The following is a 23,562-nucleotide window of genomic DNA, read 5'->3' as shown; positions in this document are numbered from 1 at the left end:
TGCTGTCAAAAATGACATTCAAGTTTGAGTGACAATGATGTCTCTGGTCCTGTCCCTATCCACTTCTCTATTTTTAGTTCTGTTCCTACTCTCTGAAATTACAATGCCTGGTGCTTAAGCAATTGCCAGGAGTTATTTAACAAGTACCTTACCCTTCTTTGAAGACGATGCTTTGATCCTGAGCTTACATCCTTTTCTCAGTGACAGAGATTTTGGAATGTGCCATTTCACAAAACACCAAGTCTCTTCTGGTGTTTACTTTGAATGAGGGGCTTGAGTCCATTGGCTGGTAACAGAAATTGGAGCTTGTCAGAAGAAATTTCCTATAACCCACTGTCTTCAGCAAGTTACTCCCCATATATTAAATAGGGCTAACATGGCCAGGCTTTCTCAAGGATGCGGTGAAATAAATCAATATAATGGGTTGAAAGTGCTTTGTAAACTAATTCCATATAGTACTATTATTCTTATTGTCAATGCCCATCTATCTTCAGAAGTATTATTCCAGGTGTAAAGGTCACACACAGACCTTTGAATAGCTCAGAGCAGAGCTATTCAATGTTCAGAGCTGTGTGAGGATGCAGAGGCTACATTAGACCTTCAAGTAAATGATGGCTATTTGATGTGCACTCAAGCATGTATATGTATATACTTCACGTATGAATTTGTTACATTAAATACGAATTATATCTTCCATCAGAAAAAAAGAATGTCAAATTTTTAAAGCCTATGTGTACAATTTAGGAATCAATTAAGACTAGGGAGCTTGAGGAAGGAAGGGACTGGGGAAAGAGTTTAAGTAAGTAAAAAATATATTACCCTTACCCCAAGAATTTATGAAAGTTCATATGAATCTTACTCCAAAGTGTATCTCCATCCTTCAGCATTCAGAACATATTGTCAGGAGTTACAGGTCAGGTCCTCCAGAAACAGATTGGAAGTGTATTTGGGGGGGTCCCTGGGAACCACACCTATGGGAGAGTAGAGGAAACAGGATTGGACAGAAGGAGAAGCTGGACTACATTCAGGCATCACAAAAGCCTCAACTGACCCCCACGGGATGCTCTGAAGCTGAGATGACCCTGCAGAGTTGTTCCAATCCAAATTAAGAGGCAGGGTCTTTATGTTCTCATATGTCAGTCATCGAGTGCAGGCTACCCCCAGAAAGGGGCCCAATGCCTCTCTTCAGCCAAGGGCAATTACCAGGAGGGATTACTCCACTACAAGCTGTCAGCCATCACTCCCAGCAGCTGAGGGAACGAGCACCTCCATCCTGAAGCAGGGGCTATGAGGAGCTGGGGCACATTCAGCATCGACCACACCAGGTCAGAGCTACCATTGTGGGGTTTTGTGTATCAATGAAATAAGAAACTCCATGAAGAAAATGTGCTCTTCACAATAATATTCTTGTCATTCCACTGGCACACTGTCAGGGACAGGAGCATACCCCAAACTAACTGGTATTTGAGATTCAGTAGAATCTGTGACCAGAGCAAGAAACCCCCACACAATACCCTGCACCTATACTCCAAGCCCAACAAGAAACACATCATACCATTGGCTCCTTAAACCAAGAACTTGCATCCTTTGTCAGTTTCTTAATTCCAAGGGTGAGGGCTCAGCTTTAAACCAGCTGAAAGGATTATTCTTGTTTCTCAAGTTTGCCATCTCCTTGGGCACATACAACTGGGGGTCGACAATATTATTATTTCAAAAAGGCTCATGGCTATTGAACAGAAAATTAAAGAGGTAGTATCAGAAACAATGTGAGGAATTAAAAGATCAAAAATAACATCTAGAATAATTGCAGTCCCCCCATTAAATGATAAGATATGCTAAAATTTATCTATACACAGCTTTGCAGGATTAAAATCCTTCTAGGTTTTCTTTAAAGTTTTATAAATACTCATTGCTTGTAAGACTTGTATAAAACTTACTGAAATATGTTACAAAAAATCTTACCTTAATTTTAATCAAAACTGTATTTTTCTTGTAAGATTTAAGGAAGGAATCTTTTTTCACTCAATGAAATCTTAGAGTGGCATTTCTAGTTGTCTCTTTGTCCCTTCTTGCTAATTATCTTAGCTCAGAAATTTATCAGTGCAAGAACGTGTATTAGCTTCCTGGTTAATTCAAAGTTCACAGGTGTATGCTGTGGTTTTTATCACACCTATCTATAATGCGCAATGTGTCCAGCTTATTATATCCCAAGAGGATCACCATTTAAGCTTTTCCTGAATGCTCAATTCTTCTTTGTCCGTCTGCTAGGATTTTCTTCAGCCAAGAAAAAATAATGTACATTGTCCTACATTAATGGTCTGGCAGATTACCCTTACCTGAAGAGTTATGAAAGTTCATATGAATCTTACTTCAAAGTGTATCTCCATCCCTGCTCCCTCCCATCCTTTCTCTTTTTGATGCTCTTCAGATGTTTAAAAATGACTTTAACAAGACCTTTGGGTGCCCCTGATCCATTCCAAGTTATTGTCATACTGTTGATGTACCTAATTGATAGACCAGTAACCATTCATTTTATGTCTGAGTATGAAACCAGTTCCTGTCTTCACTCAATGGTATAGATAGAGTCTCACCAGCATGTGAGGCTATAGAAATTACTCGCTAATAGCATGGATTCTTGAGCTAGATTTTCCAACTTCAAATCCTACCTCTGCCACTTAGCTATGGAAAAATCACCAACTCTGTGTCTCAGCTTCCCCAACTATAAAATGGGACTATCTAGTCATAGGGCTATTGTTAGAAACAGTCAATTTAAAAGCAGTGTCTGATATATTTTTTTAAAAGCAAGTACTATTATTGCTATGCTAGTTTTTAGAATTAATTTTGTTAAAAGCAGTACCTGACACATAAGTGCTATATATGTACTAGTACAATTATTGGTATGCTATTTTTACCAAAAAAAAACCCCACAAATTTAAAATTGTTATCACTTACACAGCTAAATTATGGCATTTTTTAAAATGACTTCACAAAATCTATCGTGAGGCATTATCATTCTTTTCTGTTATAAACAAGATCATATTCTATGCCACACTCAAGCCACCAAAAAGATGATATCCAAGCTAATGAAAATATGCCTTCATTTACTCCAAACCATCAGAGTGCTCTCTCTGAGCATGGCCTTGGGCTAGGTGCCAGTGCTCCAGATATGATTAAGCCACGGGTTATGTCCTCAGAGCAATTACCATCACAGCTCCTCCTGGAGGTCCACTAAAACTAGCCCTTTGTGAAGGTGAATCGTGGACTTCCCAGCACATTTTCTTATCTCACATTTATTCTCAAGCAATCTTTGTTAGCAAACGCTTTCATACCCTGGATGTGAAGCTTTCTTTCAGGTAATTGAAAGCTTAAAAGAGATACACATTGCATAGTAGACAATGAGAACAGATTCCAATGAAAAGATTTAGCAGAAGCTATGGTATTTTTCTACAAAATCATTGTGATATCCCTGCCAATATCTATTTCTAGGCAAGTACCTTATTAAGATACTACTTTCTACATATCTGCAATTTAAAAGAACTGATATAGCTAATAGTTCCCTTTCCCTGTAATTCCTTGGATAACATAATTTTGCTCACGAAATTGCTTGTTTAATTTGATGGCTTACTGGTGTTATCAATAGTATTTATTGGGCATATCTATCATTACTTGGGTCATGTGTACTCATTGAATGCTTGTTGTGTGATAAACATCATACTATCCAATACATAGGAAATTTTAAAATGCCAAAAAGGATGTGGACTAAATTTTTAAATTCAAAAATATTAATCAGGGAAAGCTTCAGGAATGTAAATTTCAAGCCAGAAAAAGTTACATATATAGATTGGTGATATCAGAAAAGAGGGTTCTGGTATCCAGCTGGGCACAGAAGAAGGAATTAAGAATTAGAAAATTGGAGAATCGGCCGGGCGCGGTGGCTTATGCCTGTAATCACAGCACTTTGGGAGGCCGAGGCGGGCGGATCACGAGGTCAGGAGATCAAGACCATCCTGGCTAACATGGTGAAACCCTGTCTCTACTAAAAGTACAAAAAATTAGCCAGGCGTGGTGGCGGGCGCCTGTAGTCCCAGCTACTCAGGAGGCTGAGCAGGAGAATGGCATGAACCCGGGAGGTAGAGCTTGCAGTGAGCTGAGATAGCGCCACTGCACTCCAGCCTGGGCGACAGAGCGAGACTCCATCTCAAAAAAAAAAAAAAAAAAAAGAAGAAAGAAAATTGGAGAATCTTCCTATGGTAACACATCTCTCTCTCTCTCTCTCTCTCTCTCTCTTTCTCGCTCTCTCTCACACACACACACACCCCTCTGCCCTTCCAAACCTCATGTTTGCATGAGAGCAAAAACAAACCAGTTAATGAACTTTTTTTATTTTTATTTTTTGTTGTTGTTGTTCGTTTGTTTTGAGAAGGAGTCTCACTTTCTCATTCAGGATGGAGTGCAATGGCACAATCTTAGCTCACTGCAAACTCCACCTCCCAGGTTCAAGGGATTCTCCTCCCTCAGCCTCCTGAGTAGCTGGGATTACAGGCGTGCACCACCACACTCAGCTAATTTTTGTATTTTTAGTAGAGATGGGGTTTCACCATGTTGGCCAGGCTGGTCTCAAACTCCTGACCTCATGTGATCCACCCACCTCGGCTTCCCAAAGTGCTGGGATTACAGATGTGAGCCACTGCACCTGGCCCAGTCAATGAACTTGACAGATGTTGTGGAGTATGTGCCACATGGCTGGACAAGAACCACAGATTCTGTGGTCCTGGATGAGGCATGACCTTTTAAACTTTCCCCAGATCACTGGAATTCTACATCAGGAATCCCTGCGAACCCCAGGGGGGCTCTCAACCATCAGAGGAAAGCTTCAGATCCTATAAGATCTCTATCATTGGACACTGAGTAGTAAATTTAATTTCCTAAACTGTTGCTTGGAGAATGTTTCCCATCAATATAAGTATTTCAGGGCTGCCCAACCCAGAAATCTGTCTCCAAGTAGCTCCTAAAGGGCTTTAAAACTTTCCTCCCATGGCCACAGTATGGGAAAGAATAGACACCAGAGAAACCACACACTAAGAAGGCTCAGGTTAGAAATTCAGAGAGCTAAAGCATCTTGTTCCTGTGCCCACCATTAGCACGCAAAGATCAAGAACTCTCCGGCAGTGATGAGGAGGCATCAAGAAGCAAACGTCTACACAGAAAGACAAGCTGAGGACAAGAACAACACAAACACACCCAAGTATCAGACAGGACTAGCTCTCTTTCTGTGGGTCCGACTATGACTGAAGCTTCCAGTAGCTCCTGCAAGAGGAGAGACTGTGGCCTGACATCAAAATCTATGCCTTTTTGCAATCTTAGGATGGAGAGCAAGTTTAAGCATTTTCAACAAATTATTTGGTCTTCAAAAACATCCTAGGTTAAAGAACCATTTTAGATTATCACTATCTGCACATACCTAGACCCAATGGACCCTACCTTTTGAATTAAGTTTCCAGTGCTTGGTGCAAAGCAAACATAATGGGCATCTCTCCACTCCCTCTACCCTTAAAAAATTGTCCTGAGAGAGTTACCTGTGTTTCTTTGTGGCATACAACACAGAGCAGCTACCCGGAGATGAATCATGTGTCTGTATCAGGCTGCTCTGGGACAGACTTTCAGGAATATTCTAAGCACCTGAACCTTCTCTAATCCTGAACTGTTTCTTCAGGGCTGCCCCAGTCAATCTGGTATGAGAAGAAGGAGAAATATACTCATGTTGGTGTTTCCAACATGAACTTTCCTAACTTGAACTCGATTCTACATTTATTTATTCATTTGTTTGTTTGTTTGTTTGTTTGTTTGTTTAACAAGCTCTTATATCATGTTCACTATGTTCCAGGCACTGTTCTAAGCCTTTTGTAGAATTGACCTATTTAATCTCAATACCCTATCAACTGTGTACCTTCCTTTACACACACACATCACACATGCACACACATGCAAAACCTCCCTTGCCCCTCATGTGTGTCTACTTCTTGTCTATGCTTTTCCTATGATCATGTGTTATGCCCTTATTTATGTGTTTATATCATCCCAACCTGAATTATAGGCAAGAACTCGATGCTGACATTGATCTGAATGCTGTGACTTCTAGGAACTTCTACATTTGTTTCCTCTCTGGCAAACTGTTGAAGAGGTGTCCCACTTGCTGTTGGTGTTGTTTCCTCTCAGGAACATGTCCCTCAGGCTTCCTGAGACTCAAATAGCTTGTTTCCTGTATTAATCAGGCTTCTTCAGAGAAACAGAACCAATAGGATATTGTGTTCATCTGTTTTGTGTAAAGGAATAAAGGAATACTTGAGGCTGGATAAAGAAACGAGGTTTATTTTGGCTCACGGTTCTGCAGGCATAAAAGCATGGCACTGGCATCTGCTCAGCTTCTGGTGAGGCCTCAGGAAGCTTTTAGTTATGGTGGAAGGGAAGAGGAGCTGACATGTCACATGGTAAGAGAGACAGCAAGAGAGAGGAGGAGGTGCGTGGCTGGACAAGCTTTAAATACCCAGCTTTCACTTGAACTAACAGAGCAAGAACTCGCTTGTTACCGTGCAGAGGGCACCAAGCCATTCATGAGAAATGCTCCCCCATGACCCATATACCTCCCATCAGGCCCCATCTCCAACATTGGGATCACATTTCAACATAATATTTGAAGAGGATAAATATCCAAACTATATCAGATATATATTAAAGAGAGAGAAAGAGAGAGATTGATTTACTATGGGGATTTGCTCACGCAATTATGGAGCCCTATTATTAATTTCCATAATCTACCATCTGCAATCTGGAGAACCAGGAAAGCCAACAGTATAATTCAACCCAATTGTGGAGGCCTGAGAACCAAGTGAGTTGATATCTAAGGGCAGGAAGGGATTGGTGTCCCAGCTCAAAAAGAAAGGGCAAATTTCCAGTCCTTTGCCTTCTTGTTCTGTTCAGGTCCTCAGCAGATTAGATGATGTCCATCTGCACTGGGAAGGGTCATCTGCTTTACCAGTGCACAAATTCAAATGCTAATCTCTTCTGCAAACACACTGATAGACACATGCAGAAATGATGTTGTGCTAGCTATTTGGGCATCCCTTAGCACAGTCAAGTTGACACATAAAATTTATTATCACAACTCCACCCCTGTCAACTTGACACCTATATGCTTCTCCTTAAACTGTACTTAATCTCCAAATAAAGACAATAACAAGGTAATAACTCCACCTAACATGATACAACTGTCCTGCATGCAACCAAAAATGCACTAATCCCTTCCCCAGAAGAGGAGGTAAAATCCTTGAGTGATGTTTACTCCTCTCTTGATATCCTGTAACTTAAATACCATGATGTAAAATTAACAATACTTAAATATTCATTGGTATAAAGTCATCTTATGTTACATGATAAGGAAATAAGAGGAAAGAAAACAAAGATATTTGCTTATTATATGTATATATACACACAAATGTATTCATAACAAAATAAGGAGGGAATATCCATGACAATTATATTCCTCATTTCTATAACTGGTCATGTGGTTGCAGCTGGTATTTATAACTACTTTCTTCTAGTATGCATTCTGTATTCCCTTTGCCATAAGCAAGAACCATAGGTGGTCATGGTTCTTTAACTGGTGGGATGACCCAAACCTTCATTTCTGAAAGATCTGGACTATTAATGTTCTTGCCTGGATTCAGTTGTTGTCATTTTCCACTGAATGTAATCACAGGCCATGGTAATAACAAGAGACACCCTAAGAGATCTCCTGTATTCCAGACATACTCTTTCATACTTCTGTGGTGGAGCAGTAGGAAAATTTCTCCCCTTGGTAGTCAGGATCGATCACCCCAACAACACTGTAACTCTTTTTTTTTTTTTTTTTTGCCTGTTGACTCAGAGGCATGGAGGAGCCCCAAAGTGGCCAGGTAGAGTCTTAATTTCCAGTTCAATAGAATTATTGTTGAATCTCCTGCCAGAAGCATTCCTCCCTCTGGAACTAAGACCACTAGGCTAGCGGAACATAACATCTCAGGAATAGGAAGCAAGACTTTTGCTATTGGGTTTCTGGGGGTAATAATGAGTGGTGTCATTCCCATTTCTACCCCCTTGATTCCTGAAACTATGAATCCTGACTATTGGAGAAATAGCATCACATATTGACACTGATTCAGAGCATATTAGCCTTCTGGAGAATCTTGCTCCCACCCTGCAAGGTACTGCCACCTATCTGGTGCTGTAATTGAATTTTCAAAATGCCATTTCACCATTCTGTCAAGCCAGCTGTTTCAGAATGGTAGGGACTGTTGTAAGGCCAGCAAATTCCATAAGCATGAGCCTATTGCCACACTTCTTTTACCATAAAGAGAGTTCCTTGACAGGAAGCATTGCTGTGTAGAATACCATGATGATGGATAAGGCATTCTGTATGTCCACGGTCAGTAGTTTTGGCTAAAGGTAGGAACCAATTTTACTTGGGGTGGGGTGACTTCTTCCACTAGGAAAGACTCATCAGAATTTAGGGGTTCAATGTCCTTAGTTTCATCTGAGTCTTCCCACACATCCCCAATCAACCCACAGGATCCTATTTTTTTCCCTAATCAATGTCTTCACTTTAACAGTAGACATCCTATGAGCCTGGGAGTTCTGCTTGCATTGTAGCTCAGCCAATCACAGGATGAGTTTCTGCATTTGATTTTCAGCCATTTCAGCCCTACAGCTATAGGAGGTAAGTCTCCTTCAGGGCACACCTGGAAGCTCTTAGGTCATTTATGCAGTGCTTCAGCTGAAAATTCAAATCCCTAAGCTCATTTTTTTTCTTTCACCACTTTGTCCAGTGACACTGGGAGCAACCACCCAACATCATTATATTCTCTAATTTTCAAAAAAATGTTCAAAAATATCATATACAGAGTCACTCAGTTCCTGGCTTCTTAAGATTGATTAGGAGTGGTTGATTAGGAGTATCCGATGCAGATATTTTATTTACCTCTCTAAACAGTTCACATGCCATGGATTATCAGTGTTCACTTTTTTTTTTTTTTTTTTAGAAGGAGTCTTGTTCTGTCACCCAGGCTGGAGTGCAGTGGTGCCATCTCAGCTCACTGCAACCTCTACCTCCCAGGTTCAAACAATTCTTATGCCTCAGCCTCCCGAGTAGCTGGGACTACAGGCACCCGCCACCACACTCAGCTAATTTTTGTATTTTTAGTAAAGACAGGGTTCACTATGTTAGCCAGGCTGGTCTCAAACTCCTAACCTCTGGTGATCCACCTGCTTCAGCCTCCCAAAGTGCTGGGATTACAGGTGTGAGCCACCACGCCTGGCCAGTGCTCACTATATTACTGGAAATAGATACATTAAAGTATTTGTATCTTTAAATGTAATCAGATTAGATAGCCAACTCCAGAAACCACAGAACCAATTTAGAAAACTCATCCTTAAAAGTCTGTCCCTTTAGAAACATTCTTGGTACTAAAATTTGTATTAGTCAGGGTTCTCCAGAGAAACAGAACCAATAGTGTGTGTGTACCTGCGTGTGTGTGTGTGTGTGTAGATGGAGATTTTATTATGGGAATTGGTTCACATAATTATGGAGGCAGAGAAGTGCCACAGTCCTGGTCTGAATCTGAAGGCCTGAGAACTAGGAGCACTGAAAACTGAGGGCAGGAGGAGATGGATGTCACAGCTCAAAAAGAGAAAAATTTGCCACCACTCCTCTGCCTTTTGTTCTATTCAGAGGCTCACAAAATTGGATGATGCCCACCAACACTGGCGAGGTCATCTGCTTTACTCAGTTTACAAATTCAAATGCTAATCTCTTCTTCATATGCCCTTACAGACCCTCCCAAAAATAATGTTTTACTGGCTCTCTGGACATCCTGTGGCTCAGTCAAGTTGACACGTAAAATGAACCACCACACCTCCCTTTCCTCTTCTCTGAGATGGGGTGGGGGTGTCTGTCTAGACCAGCACCACTGCTGCGTGTCCTGCTGCTTTCATGTGCCCCACCCCAACTCAAGTATCTCAGCATCACTGGGAATACCTGGAAGACATCATTTTTCTGTTAAATTGCAGGACTGTGTGGATGAGGGTAATGGCAATAGCAGTTTTCTCCCACACCCAGGCCTGTCTCTGTCATGCTCAGCTGTGCTGTGGCTGTGAAACTCTCTTTATGGAGTGCTTAGTGCAGCACTCTGGGCAATTAGGGACTTGACAAATGCTTTTTCATGATGCTGAAGCTGAAGATCAGAGGAACAAAACGTTCCCTAAAACAAAAGATGCATTGTGAGTGAATTCACCTTTCAGAATTGGCTGTCTGGCCACCGGGCCCCTCTATACCCAGCATGTACGGGATCATCATCCTGAACATAAGCATAGGACTGCGCATGCAGGCACTAGGGCCACAGCACTGGACTTCAGTGCCAACATGCCTCTACTGCACGAACAGAGGAATAATAAGATCTTAAATTTAATAACCAAGCTGGGAAAAACATTAACTGACATAAAGAATTAGCAACTCACAAACTGGCCTGAGCAAAAACCTCATAGATTCCAAACTCAGTAGCAAGTATTTATTCAAAAACACTAATTAGCAGGTAAAATGCAGGTTCATGAAATAGAGCTCATAAGGAAGTGAGGAATGATGGAGAGGTTGGGGGGAAAAAAGTAAGACAATTTCCTTAGTGAGAATGATGAGAGAATTACTTGCTCAAGGGCAAATTTTATGGAAAATCATGATCCAGTGCTAACAGAGGGAGAAATCTTTCCAAAGAGTTAATGGAGCAGTTAGAGAAATTCAGGTTCAGTAAATCATGAGGACTGGGAGTATTGATTTGAACATTCTGGTAGATGAAAATATGGAGCTGAGCTGCTGACCAAACTATATAATAGAACAGCTCTTCAAAAGTGGCTGGTAATTTTAGTTGCTGAGTTGATGCTGGAGTTTTGCCCATGGAGCTCGCCCTCCCAAGCTGATTCTCTTAAGAAATTCTGCACACTCTATCCTAGAGGTTAGGAGGCTCTGGCACTCTCATAACTGCATCTTTTATCTCCCTGATGGTTCCCATATCCAAAATTCCCAGCCAAACCTCTCATCTGATCTTCAGGAGAGTATTTTCAAGTCTTTCCAGGACATTTCTACTTAGGGGACTCACTATCATAGCTAATTAGACACTCATCATCCCCAAGGCCCTCAGCATCATAAACAATGACAAAAACAAAACAAAGCAAAGAAACAAACCACAAGACCATCCAAATTGGTCTTGTGGTTTTCTGTCTTCCAGCCTCAAAAACATGGAAATACCTGTGATTCTTCCCACTTTTCCGGTTCCTCTACCCAATTTACCAAAAATATTAGCACTGAATCCCAGCTAGGTATTTAGTCTTTCTCTGATTCAGTTTTTGCATCTGGAGAATGTGAATAACAAATAGTTGAGTGAGGACTGAACAAGGCCATGCATGTAAAGCACTCAGAGTGATATCTGGCTCACAGTTATACACAAGCCATCATTTTTACCAAAACTGGCATTATGTTAAAATCTTTCATTACTTCTTTCCTCTACAGACTATACCAGCATCAAATAGACACCTTCATCACCTCCGCTCTCTATTAGAGTACCAAACTTTTAGAGCCAGGAGACTCTTAAGAGAAGTGAGGACCAGTCCTTGCTACATGCCAAAATCTGCTGGCTGCTTCTAAAAAATACGGAACCCCAAGTCCCACCTCCAGACTTACTGAATTTGAAACTTGGAGAAAGGGCTGCTTAGGAAGTGACAATGGTTTGTCTGTGTCCCCACCCAAATCTCATCTTGAATGGTAGTTCCCATAATCCCCATGTGTAGTGGGAGAGACCAGTGGAAGGTAATTGAATCATGAGGGCAGTTTCCCCCATGCTACTATTCTCTTGATAGTAAGCGCTTATGACATCTGAGCCCTCTTTGCTTGGCTCACATTCTTCTTCCTGCTGCCATGTAAAAAGGATGTGTTTGCTTCCCCTTCTGCCATGATTGTAAGCTTCCTGAGTCCTCCCCAGCCCTGAAGAACTGTGAGTCAATTAAACCTCTTTCCTTTATAATTTACCCAATCTTAGGCAGTTCTTTATAGCAGTGTGAGAATGGACTAATACAGTAAATTGGTACCACAGAGAGTGGGGTGCTGGTATAAGGATACCCAAAAATGTGGAAGCAACTTTGGAAGTGGGTAACAGGCAGACGTTGGAACAGTTTGGAGGGCTCAGAAGAAGATAGAAAAATGTGGGAAAGTTTGGAACATCCTAGAGACTTGGAGTGCTCAGAAGACAGAAAGATGTGGGAAAGTTTGGAACTTCCGAGAGACTTCTTGAATGACTTCAACCAAAATGTTAACAGTGATATGGACAATGAAGTCCAGGCTGAGATGATCTCAGATGAAGATGAGGAACTTCTTGGGAATTGGAGCAAAGGATTAGTAAAGAGCCTGGCAGCATTTTGGCCCTATCCTAGAGATCTGTGGAACTTTGAACTTGAGAGAGATGACTTAGAATATCTGGCAGAAGATTTCTAAGTGACAAAGCATTCAAGAGGAAGCAGAGAATAAAAGTTTGGAAAATGTGCCACCTGATGATGTGATAGAAAAGAAAAACCCATTTTCTGGGGAGAAATTCAACCCCTGCAGAAATTTGCATAAGTAATGAGGAGCCAAATGTTAATCACCAAGACAATGGGGAAAATGTCTTCAGGGCATGTCAGAGACCTTCACAGCAGCCCTTCCTAACACAGGCCCAGAGGCCTAGGAAGAAAAAATGATTTCATGAGCTGGGCCCAGGATCCCCCTGCTGTGTGCAGCTTGGGGACTTGGTCCCCTGTGTCCCAGCAGCTCCAGCTGTGGCTAAAAGGGGCCAAGGCACAGCTTGGGCTGTGGCTTGAGAGGGTGTAAGCCCCAAGCCTTGGCAGCTTCCACATAGTGTCAAGCCTGAGGGCACACCAGAATCAAGAATTGAGGTGTGGGAACCTTCACCTAGATTTCAGAGGATGTATGGAAATGCCTGGATGTCCAGGCAGAGGTGTGCTACAGGGGTGGAACCCTCATGGAAAACCTCTGCTAGGGGAGTGTGGAAGGGAAATGTGGGGATGGAGCTCCCACAGAGTCTCCACTGGGGCACTGCCTAGTGGAGTTGTGAGAAGAGGGCCACCATCCTCCAGACCCCAGAATGGTAGATCCACTGACAGTTTGTGCCATGCTCATGGAAAAGCCACAGACACTTAACACTAGCCATAAAAGCAGCCAGGGGAGTGCTGTACCCTGCAAAGCCACAATGATGAAGCTGTCCAAGGCCATGGAAGTCTATCTCTTGCATCAGCATGCCCTGGATGTGAGATATGGAGTCAAAGGAGATCATTTTGGAACTTTGAGTTTTAATGACTGCTCTATTGGATTTTGGACTTGCATGGGGCCTGTATCTCCTTTGTCTGGGCCAATTTCTTCCATTTGAAATGGGTATATTTACCCAATACCTATACCCCCATTGTATCTAGAAAGTCACTAACTTGCTTTTGATTTTACAGGTTCATAGGCAGAAGAGACTTGCCTTGTCTCAGATGAGACTTTGGACTTGGACTTTTGGTTTAATGCTGGAATGAGCTAAGACTTTGAGGGACTGTTGGAAAGGCATGATTGTGTTTTGAAATGTGAGGACATGAGATTCGGGAGGGGCCAGGGGTAGAATTGTATGGTCTGGCTGTGTCTCCACCCAAATCTCATCTTGAATTGTAATTCTCTTAATCTCCATGTGTAGTGGGAGGAACCCAGCAGGAGGTAATTGAATCATGGAGGCAATTTCCCTCATGCTATCCTCATGATAGTGAGTGAGTTCTCACAAGATCTGATGGTTTTATAAGGGGCTTCCGCCTTCTTTCAACTCTCATTCTTCTCCTTCCTGCTGCCATGTGAAGAAAGATGTGTTTGCTTCCCTTTCCACCATGATTTTAAGTTTCCTGAGGCCTCCCCAGCTCTGAAGAACTGTGAGTCAATTAAACCTCCTTCCTTTATAATTTACTCAGTCTTAGGTAGTTCTTTATAGCAGTGTGAGAATGGAATAATATAGGAAGTAATATCTTTTTTGAATAACTTCTCTATGTCTTCTGCTGCAAAGTCAGGTTTGAGAACCACTAAGACAACTATATTGAACTCCCTCATTTTACAGATGAATAAACTGAGACAGGGAGAGATTAAGAGACTTGATCAAGGCTGGGCATGGTGGCTCATGCCTGTAATCCCAGTACTTTGAGAGGCCGAGGTGGGAGGATTCCTTGAGCCCAGGAGTTCGAGATCAGCCTAGGCAACATGATGAGACCCCTATCTCAAAAAAAAAATTTTTTTTTTTAATTAGTTGGGTGTGGTGGCATGCACCTGTGATCTCGGCTACTCAGGAGGCTAAGGTGGAAGGATTGCTTGAGCCCAGGAGGTCGAGGCTTCAGTGAGCTGTGTTGGTGCCACTGCACTGCAGCCCAGCAAAAGCACGAGAGCCCTTTCTCAAAAAAAAAGAAAAAAAAAAAAAACACTTGATTAAGAACATAGAGCTGGGTAGTGGTAGTTCCAGGACCCCAGAGCTCAAGATTTTCAACTTAGAGTAATTTCACTTTACCACACTAACTCCTCCTTAGCCCCGTTAGTGCCATAGATTTCTCTATTTGCTCTTTGTCATTTCCAATGTCCCCCCTCTAATTAGTTAGTCTACATCAGCCCCAGTTCCAGAACCTATAGTGGTTCCCCAGGGCAAGGCTAGCCCCAGAAAGTACAATCCCTAGGCAAATATATTTTACAAGGCCATGTCTATATGCATGATTTGATTAGAAAATGAGTTTGTGTGAGGTATAGTGATTTACTGGTAAAAATTTAGAATAATGGGTATTTGTTTATTGCCCAATCAGTGCATGTAAAAATTCTTGTCTCCTTCATCCCTCATAAATAAGTTACCCAAAATCAACCTGTGGAAACCATTCTAGAGGTCCAATGGCATGCAGTCTAACAAAAGAAATAACCTGTTGGTCAGTGTCAGTGGGAACATATTTTCATCAGACTGCTTTCTTGAACGAGGCTCCACCTTGGCCCTAAGATCATCTTACAAGTATGCGGTTCAGAGCTTCTCTGGACATCTGGTCAACCTTACCAGATGGCTAGAGAGTAGGATAGTGCTCTGAAGGAGAGAAATGGGATCTGGCTTGGACACTCCACCCCAATAAGACTGTAGGCCAGGCTTCAAGCAAAGCCATTTAAATCACGGGGGTCCCTGAGGTGTGGGGGCCCAAAGCAGGAGTCCGACCCATTGTTAAAGAGCAATACTGTCTCATCAGCTGGTTAGTAGATTGGGATGCTATGGAAGAGTATTTCAGAACCACTTTTCATAGCTTTATGAAGACATCTGGCCGACTGCATTGTATGTTAAATAAGTAGGAACTTGGATGCATTAAAAATTAATGGAAAATTGTATGAATAATGAATCTGTGGTGGTGTATAAAATGATCATACATTACCTCCAGGTTAGACAATGCCTCCCTGAAATGGTACAGGCTATGTGACCTTACATTCTTTTCACTGGTGGCCTGAGGAGGACAAGAACAGAAGAGAAAGTAAATAAAACCTGGGCCAGTTGAAGAACTTTCAGCTGTGCAAGCTACTTGTGCTTATAAAGCAATGTGCCTAAGGGTCTATCCCTGCTCCTTATTTTTCAGAGATGTGACTTAACTGCAGATGCTACAAACCCCTTGAACTGACCCAGCCCCCTGTAAATGAGAGACCCCTCAGGATGTCAGCAAAACTGGTTTAGGTCAGCCATCTTGGAGCCATGCCAGCTAAAGATGTGGCTGCAGGAATTGCACTGATGTGGCTTGGCCCACAGAGGGTTGGGTGGAGGGGCACCAAGAATAAGGCAGTGTTTACCTAGCGCCCACCTTCACCCCATCCTCCTCCTCCCCACCAAGCCCGCTCTGCAACTTCCGGAGAAAAATAGTAAAATCCATGTCTGTCTCCAGCCTCATGGGGTTATTTCCAAAGGTTTGGTAGTTTCTCATGTTTTCCTTTTCATCCTGCCAGTATCCAATTACTTGGTTATGTCTCTCTCTCTCTCTCACATACACACTCACACACAGTGCTGGCACATTTTGACTTGCAAAATTTTGGATAATATGTATATATGTATATATATACACACACACATAGAAACAAAACATATATATGTTTATATATGTTTATATATATACATGTAAACATATGTGTATATATACATATATACATATACATATAGAAAACATATGTTTAATATATGTATATATACACATATAAACAAAACATATATATGTGTGTATATATACACATATAAACAAAACGTATATATGTTTATATGCGTATATATGTGTGTGTATATATGTACATATAAACATATATATATAATAGATGGAGTCTGGCTCTGTCACCCAGCCTGGAGTGCAGTACGCGATCTCGGCTCACTGCAACCTCCACATCCCAGGTTCAAGCAATTCTTCTGTGTCAGCCTCCTGAGTAGGTGGGACTACAGGTATGTGCCAACATGCCCAGCTAATTTTTGTATTTTTAGTAGAGGTGGGGTTTCACCATATTGGTCAGGCTTTTCTCAAACTCTTGATCTCAGGTGATCCACCCACCTCGGCCTCCCAAAGTTCTGGGATTATAGGCATGAACCACTGTGCCCAGCCAACAAAATATATTTAAAAACAAAATGAGAATCCAAAAATGAGCATTTTCTGACAAATTAAAGAGAGAGGAGCACCTAATAACACAAGTGATGGGACAAAGATTCACAAAGTCTGTCTCCCTACATAGCTTCTTTGATTCAATTCTTTTTGGCCCTAAAGGAATTTCATGGTAATGAAATCTGTACTCAAAAACCAAGCCTTCCTAACTAGAGATACCTGGGGCCTGTTTGTTCTCTGCAGTGTAGCTGTGTGAGGCATGACCCTCTGAGTGTGGGTCTGAGAGAGTATGTGTATTGGGAGGAGGGGGATGTTGCTATCAGTGTGTGATGGAGTCTGCTTTCCAAGCTAATCCCAAGGGGTAAAATAAGATATGGATCTAATTTGATGAGACACTAAAATCTTCTGACTTGTCTTATCTAACAGAATTCTGGTGCTTGTTTTTCATTACAAAGATCTGGGGTAATAACTTTATTTAGTGCTTGGATTTCTTCCCCCCTGGACTGCTAGTGGAAAGTCAAAGACTGATTTACAAACAGAGGTTTGTTAAGTACTATTTTTAGAACAATGCTGTACCAGATTTACTAGGGGGTTGGGGGGAACAACTACAGTCACTTTTGAGCAAAGTAGCATTTCACTGCATAATAATGAAGTACTAATTGCTCTTTGTCATCACTTTTTATGCAAATTGCCCTGGAGCATTTGCCCAATATGCATTTTACATTTTAACAAAGAAAGTGGAGTCTTGACAAATAAGAATCGTATACCCAAGCAAAAATAAAAATATCAGCTATAAAATAAACTGCTTAAGGTGCATTCTCTAAGATACAAATTTTTCTATTATATCATCCCCATTATTAGATCTATCTGACCAATAAGATTACTTTGAATTCAAATTAACAATTTGTGTGTTAGGCAAAAAAAAAAAGTTTGTGCACAAAACTTGCACATTTTACATATCCTACAATTTATAATAGAAGTTTGATGTGAAAATTATGTTTCCAGCAGAATTTAAATAGACCAGGTCAAATAAGATTGTCAAGGGAATCAAACTGTCAAAGCATTTATCACAGGTACAAGTCTCACTATTTTAGAAGTTTCAGTTATTCTAATGATTTCATTTTCATAGAGACAGTCAACATTATAAAAAAAGAAATGTGATTTTCATATAATAAATAAGTACAAAGTTTGAAACATACCTCAAGGGTGTGTGTGTTCAAATTCTGGTCTAGAGACCAATACTGGTCACTATCATACTGACACCAGACAAACAGAAGAGAGAAATGTGATTTAAAAATTTTCCAGGACCTTCAGAGAAACCTAAAATTCAAATCTGGCCTTCCAGGTCATTATGAAGATATATTTGTCAAGGTAAGAGGATAGAACATATTTTATTTAACAGTCTGTTAGCTTGATCTATACCATTTAAATATTTAAACATATTGGTATGTGGGCCTACATTTGTACTCTTGCCCTGGGCTCCACAAATCTTAGGGGTAGGTCTACATCTTATAATTACTTTCTTACTTCCAACTCAAAGCTTCAGTGAAGTCTATGCATGCTTATTCTAAAAATTGAATGAAATTGGCTTTAACGGTTGCTGACTTCGAAGGCTATCACCTCTGCTTTTCAGTAAATCCACAGTTTACAAATAGAAAAATACAGTATGTGACAAGGTGCTGTTGATTAAGCAGTAGAGGATTTCTTCCCAAATGCACTGAAATGAACTATTGCCTTTTATGAATGACCATCACAGAGTGTTATTTCCAAAGTAGGATAATTCCTTGGAATAATAATAATAAACTGTGAAGTTTGTTTAACTCCAGACTTCAAAGCTGTTTACATCCTAAAGTCTACAGCCCCTTCTTCTAGGTTGGGTCTATAAAGTGTTATACACTCACTTTTACTTTTACCCAATCCCAGATCCAGAATAATACTTCCCTGAGGTCACTGAATGAGTCAGGGGCAAGTGGAGTGTGGAATCATCCATCAGTCATGCTCCCAGGCCCTCTCCATTAGACATCCTGATTATGAGATGAAATACTGGTAAACATGAGCTTCTGTACCCAGGAAATGTACTGTGAAGGGCATAATGAATTACTTATGCTGTGTAGTGTATGTATAAATCATATTAAAGCATGCTGAATAGTACATTATCATGTTTCTATTTTGCATTACAAAAGTAACTAATGTAAGCTGCAAAGTGTACTTTTAATCCATTATTCATTTCTAAAAGTAGTCAGACCACTATTCAAGTACCATAAAGGGCTACCAGTATAAGCAAACCTACTTTTCAATTTATGAAGATGAAACAGCAAGATTTTTAAATCAATTTTAAATTAGTCAAGTTGTATTTATCAAAACCTATATTAAATCTATGCATTCCTGTTCAGATGGAGGAATTACAACAAATCATAACTTTTTTGCTCAAAGAGTTTATATGTCTCAAGTCCAGAATCAATATAATTACCTTCATTATATGTGATTTTTTAATATTATTTGTTTTACCTCACTTTCAATGCTTACATTGGGTCAAAAATCTGTTTTTAGTTTCCTTTCTCATTTGGGTTCAGCTATGCACATCTGGTTTTCCACCAGTGCTGCCTCAATGGGGTTAGCTTCTCTTCCACAAATGTTTCCCCAGTGCACAAGCAAGGAGTTGGGGTGTGCTGATCTCCCTGGAGCACCCGTCTGCAGTGCCGCTCAAAGGCCTTTCTGATCATAGCTCAAGGTTCAATAACCATGACAGAAAAGGTTGATACAAATCATAAAAAAGCAACATAAGCACAGAATACAAACAACAAACTCAGAAAATGTTTGCAACCTATATCACAAAGGGCTGAGGTCCTTCATGCTTAAGAGTCTTAGAAATTGAGAAAAGTCCAATAACCCAAAGAAACCGAGCAAAGAATGTGAATAGAAAATTCACGGGCCGGGCTCAATGGCTCATGCCTCTAATCCCAGCACTTTGGGAGGCCGAGGTAGGCGGATCACCTGAGGTCAGGACTTCAAGACCAGCCTGGCCAACATGGTGAAACCCCATCTCTACCAAAAACACAAAAAATTAGCTGGGCATGGTGGCAGGCACCTGTAATCCCAGCTACTCAGGAGGCTGAGGCAGGAGAATTGCTTGAACCTGGGAGGCGGAGCTTGCAGTGAGCTGAGATCACGCCACTGCACTCTAGCCTGGGCAACGAGAGCACAAGAGCAAAACTCTGTCTCAAAAAAAAAAAAGAAAAGAAAAGAAAATTCACAAAGAAATGCAAATGGTCCTCAACCACATGAAAAGGTGTGCAAACTTACTCATATAAAGAGCAATTCAAATGAAAGCTACATGATGACACCATTTCTTACCTATCACGTTGGCAAAAAATTCCCCAAAGTTTGATTAATGCAAATTGTTAACAGGGCTATGGGGAAATAACCACTTACATATGCTGGTGGGACTTCAAATTAGAATAAATCTCATGGATGGCAATAGGACAATCTCTATCAAATTTATCTGCTATGACCCAGTAATCCCATGTCTGGGAATTAATCCTCCAGATGGATACACACACCTACACACTTATGATATGATGTATGCACTAGGTTATTCATTGCAGGGATGGGCATGGTGGCTCACATCTGTAATCCCAGCATTTTTGGAGGCTGAGGTGGGCAGATCACTTGGGCCCAGGAATTTGAGATCTGTCTGGGCAACATGGTGAAACCCCATCTGTACTAAAAATACAAAAAATTAGCCAGGTGCGGTGACATACACCTATAGTCTCAACTACTCAGGAGGCTGAGGTAGGAGACTCAATCACCTGAGCCTGAGATGTCAAGGCTGCAGTAAGCCAGGATCTCACCACTGCACTCCAGCCTGGGTGATGGGAGTTAGACCCTGTCTCAAAAAACAAAACAAACAAACAACAACAAAAAAATAAGGTTAGGTTATTCATTGCAGTATTTGTAAGAGCAAAAGTTTGCAAACTACTCAAGTGCCCATTAATAAGTATAAAGGTTAATTTTATGTGTTGACTGGGCCACAGGGTGTCCAGATATTTGCACAAAAACCGTTCTGGGTGTTACTGTGAAAGTGTTTTGGGGTGAGATTAACACTTAAATTGATAGGCTAAGTAAAGCAGACTGCCCTAATGTGGCCTGCCCTGATGTGGGCGAGCCTCATCCAACCAATTGAAGGCTTAAATAGAACAAAAAGGTTGACTGTCCCCCAAGTAAGAAAGAAATCCTCCTGCCTGATGACCTTCAAATTGGGACATTGGCTTTTTTCCTGCCTTCACATTTGAACTAAAATATCGGCTCTTCCTGGATCTTGAACCTGTTAGCCTCCAGTTTGGAACTACACTCAGCTCTCGTAGGTCTCCAGGTTGCAGACTTCCTCAACAGACTTTGGGCCTGGTCAGCCTCCATAATCATGTGAACCAATTCCTTACAATAAATCTCTTTCTATGTACAGGTTATGTATCCCTTATCTGAAATGTTTGAGACCAGAAATATTTCATAATTTTGACTATTACAGATTCTGGAATATTTGCATTGCACATGCTGGTTGAGCATCTGAAATCCAAAAATCCAAAATCTGGAATGCTCCAGTGAGCATTTCTTTTGAGTGTCATGTCCATTTTCAAAAAGTTTTGGATTTTGGAGCATTTTGAATTTCAGATTTGGGGTTTTCTGATGATCAAATATATATTGAATAATATATGTATTTATCCAATTGGTTCTATTTCTCTGGAAAACTATGACAAATACAATAAAGAATTGATTAAATAAACTATAATACATATATTAGGAATAGTATAGGCATTCCTCATTTTATTGCACTTCACTTCGCAAATATTGTACTTTTTACAAATTGAAGGTTCATGGCAACCCTGAAGTGAACAAGTCTATTGGTACCATTTTTCCAACAGCATGTGCTCACTTTGTTTCTCTGTGTCACATTTTGGTAATTTTTGCAATATTTCAAACTTTTTCATTATTATTACATCTGTTATGGTGATCTGCAATCAGTGATCTTTGATGTTACTATTATAATTGTTTTCAGGTGCCACAAACCGCACACATTTAGGTAGCAAATTTCACCGATGAATGTCTATGTTCTGACTACTCTACTCACTGGTCATTCTCGTCTCTCACCCTCTTCTCGGGCCTCCTTATTCCCTGAGACACAACACTATTGAAATTAGCCTAATTAAGAAGCATTAAAGTAAAAGGAAGAATTGCATCTCAAAAGCCAAGCCAGGCGAAAAGCTAGGCCTCTTGCGCCAACAATTAGCCAAGTGATGAATGCAAAAAGTTATTGAAGTGGTGAAAGTAAAAGTTATTGAAAGAAATTAAAATGCTACTCCAGTGAACATATGAATTATAAGAAAATGAAACAGCCTTATTGCTGATATGGAAAAAGTTTTAGTGGTCTAGGTAGAGGATCAAACCAGTCACAACGTTCCTTTAAGCCAAAGCCTAAGGCAGAGCAAGGCCTTAACTCTCTTCAATTCTGTGAAGGCTGAGAGAGGTGAAGAAGCTGCAAAAGAAAAGTCTGAAGCTAGCAGAGGTTGGTTCATGAGGTTTAAGGAAAGAAGCCATCTCCATAACATAAAAGTGCAAGGTACTGACATGATCACTATACATTATATGATAACATCGCTATGTACCCCATAAATATGTACAATTATTATAAGTCCATTTTTTAAAATGCAAAGTGAAGCAGTAAGTGCTGATGTAGAAGCTGCAGCAAATTATCCAGATTTAACTAAGATCATTGATGAACGTGGCTACACTAAACAATAAAATTTCAATGTAGACAAAACAGCCTTCTATTGGAAGAAGATGTCATCTAGGACTTTCATAGCCAGAAAGGATAAGTCAATGCCTGGATTCAAAGCTTAAAAGGACAGGCTGGGCCGGGTGCGGTGGCTCATGCCTGTAATCCCAGAACTTTGGGAGGCTGAGGCGGACGGATCACGAGGTCAAGAGATCGAGACCATCCTGGCCAACATGGTGAAACCCCGACTCTACTAAAAATACAAAAATTAGCTGGGTGTGGTAGCATACACCTGTAGTCCCAGTTACTCAGGAGGCTGAGGCAGAAGAATCACTCAAACCTGAGAGGCAGAGGTTGCAGTGAGCCGAGATCGCACCTCTGCACTCCGGCCTGGCAACAGAGCGAGACTCTGTCTTAAAAAAAAAAAAAAAAAAAAAAAAAGGACAGGCTGACTCTCTGGTTAGAGTCTAATGCAGCTGGTGACTTGAAGTTGAAGCCAATGCTCATTTACCATTTCGAAAACCCTAGGGCCCTTAAGAATGATGCTAAATCTACTCTGCTGTCCTCTGTAGATGGAACAACAAAGCCTGGATGACAGCACATCTGCACATCTGTTTACAGCATGGCTTACTGAATATTTTAACCCTAATATTGAAACATACTACTCAGAAAACAAAATAAAATTTCTTTCAAAATATTACTACCTATTGACAATGCACCTAGTCACTCAAGAGTTCTGATGAAGATGTACAAAGAGATTAACGTTGTTTTCATGCCTGCTGACACAACATCTATTCTGCAGCCCATGAACCAAAGAGTAATTTCAACTTTCAAGACTTCTTATTTAAGAAATACATTTCATAAAGCTATAGCTGCCATAGATAGTGATTCCTCTAATGGATCGTGGCAAAGTAAATTGAAAACCTTCCGGAAAGAATTCATCATTCTAGATGCCATTAAGAACATTTGTGATTCATGGGAGCAGGTCAAAATATCAACATTAGCAGGAGTATGGAAGAAGTTGATTCCAAACCTCATGAACGACTTTGAGGGGTTCAATA

At 40.8% G+C, this 23,562-nt stretch overlaps 1 long non-coding RNA gene across 1 annotated transcript; it reads right to left on the bottom strand.

Moving 5' to 3' along the window:
- Positions 1 to 859: 859 nt before the first annotated feature.
- LOC117980645 (uncharacterized) lies at positions 860 to 15,606 on the bottom strand. Its single transcript, XR_004672065.2, has 3 exons — positions 15,538 to 15,606; positions 1,556 to 1,726; positions 860 to 971 (listed from the first exon to the last, which is right to left on the bottom strand). It is a non-coding gene; the product is annotated as an uncharacterized LOC117980645 (long non-coding RNA).
- Between the last annotated feature and the right edge of the window lie 7,956 nt (positions 15,607 to 23,562).

This window comes from Pan paniscus, chromosome 5 (assembly GCF_029289425.2).
Source record: "Pan paniscus chromosome 5, NHGRI_mPanPan1-v2.0_pri, whole genome shotgun sequence".
Lineage (NCBI taxonomy): Eukaryota > Metazoa > Chordata > Mammalia > Primates > Hominidae > Pan > Pan paniscus.
This window is presented reverse-complemented; position numbering and strand designations above follow the sequence as displayed.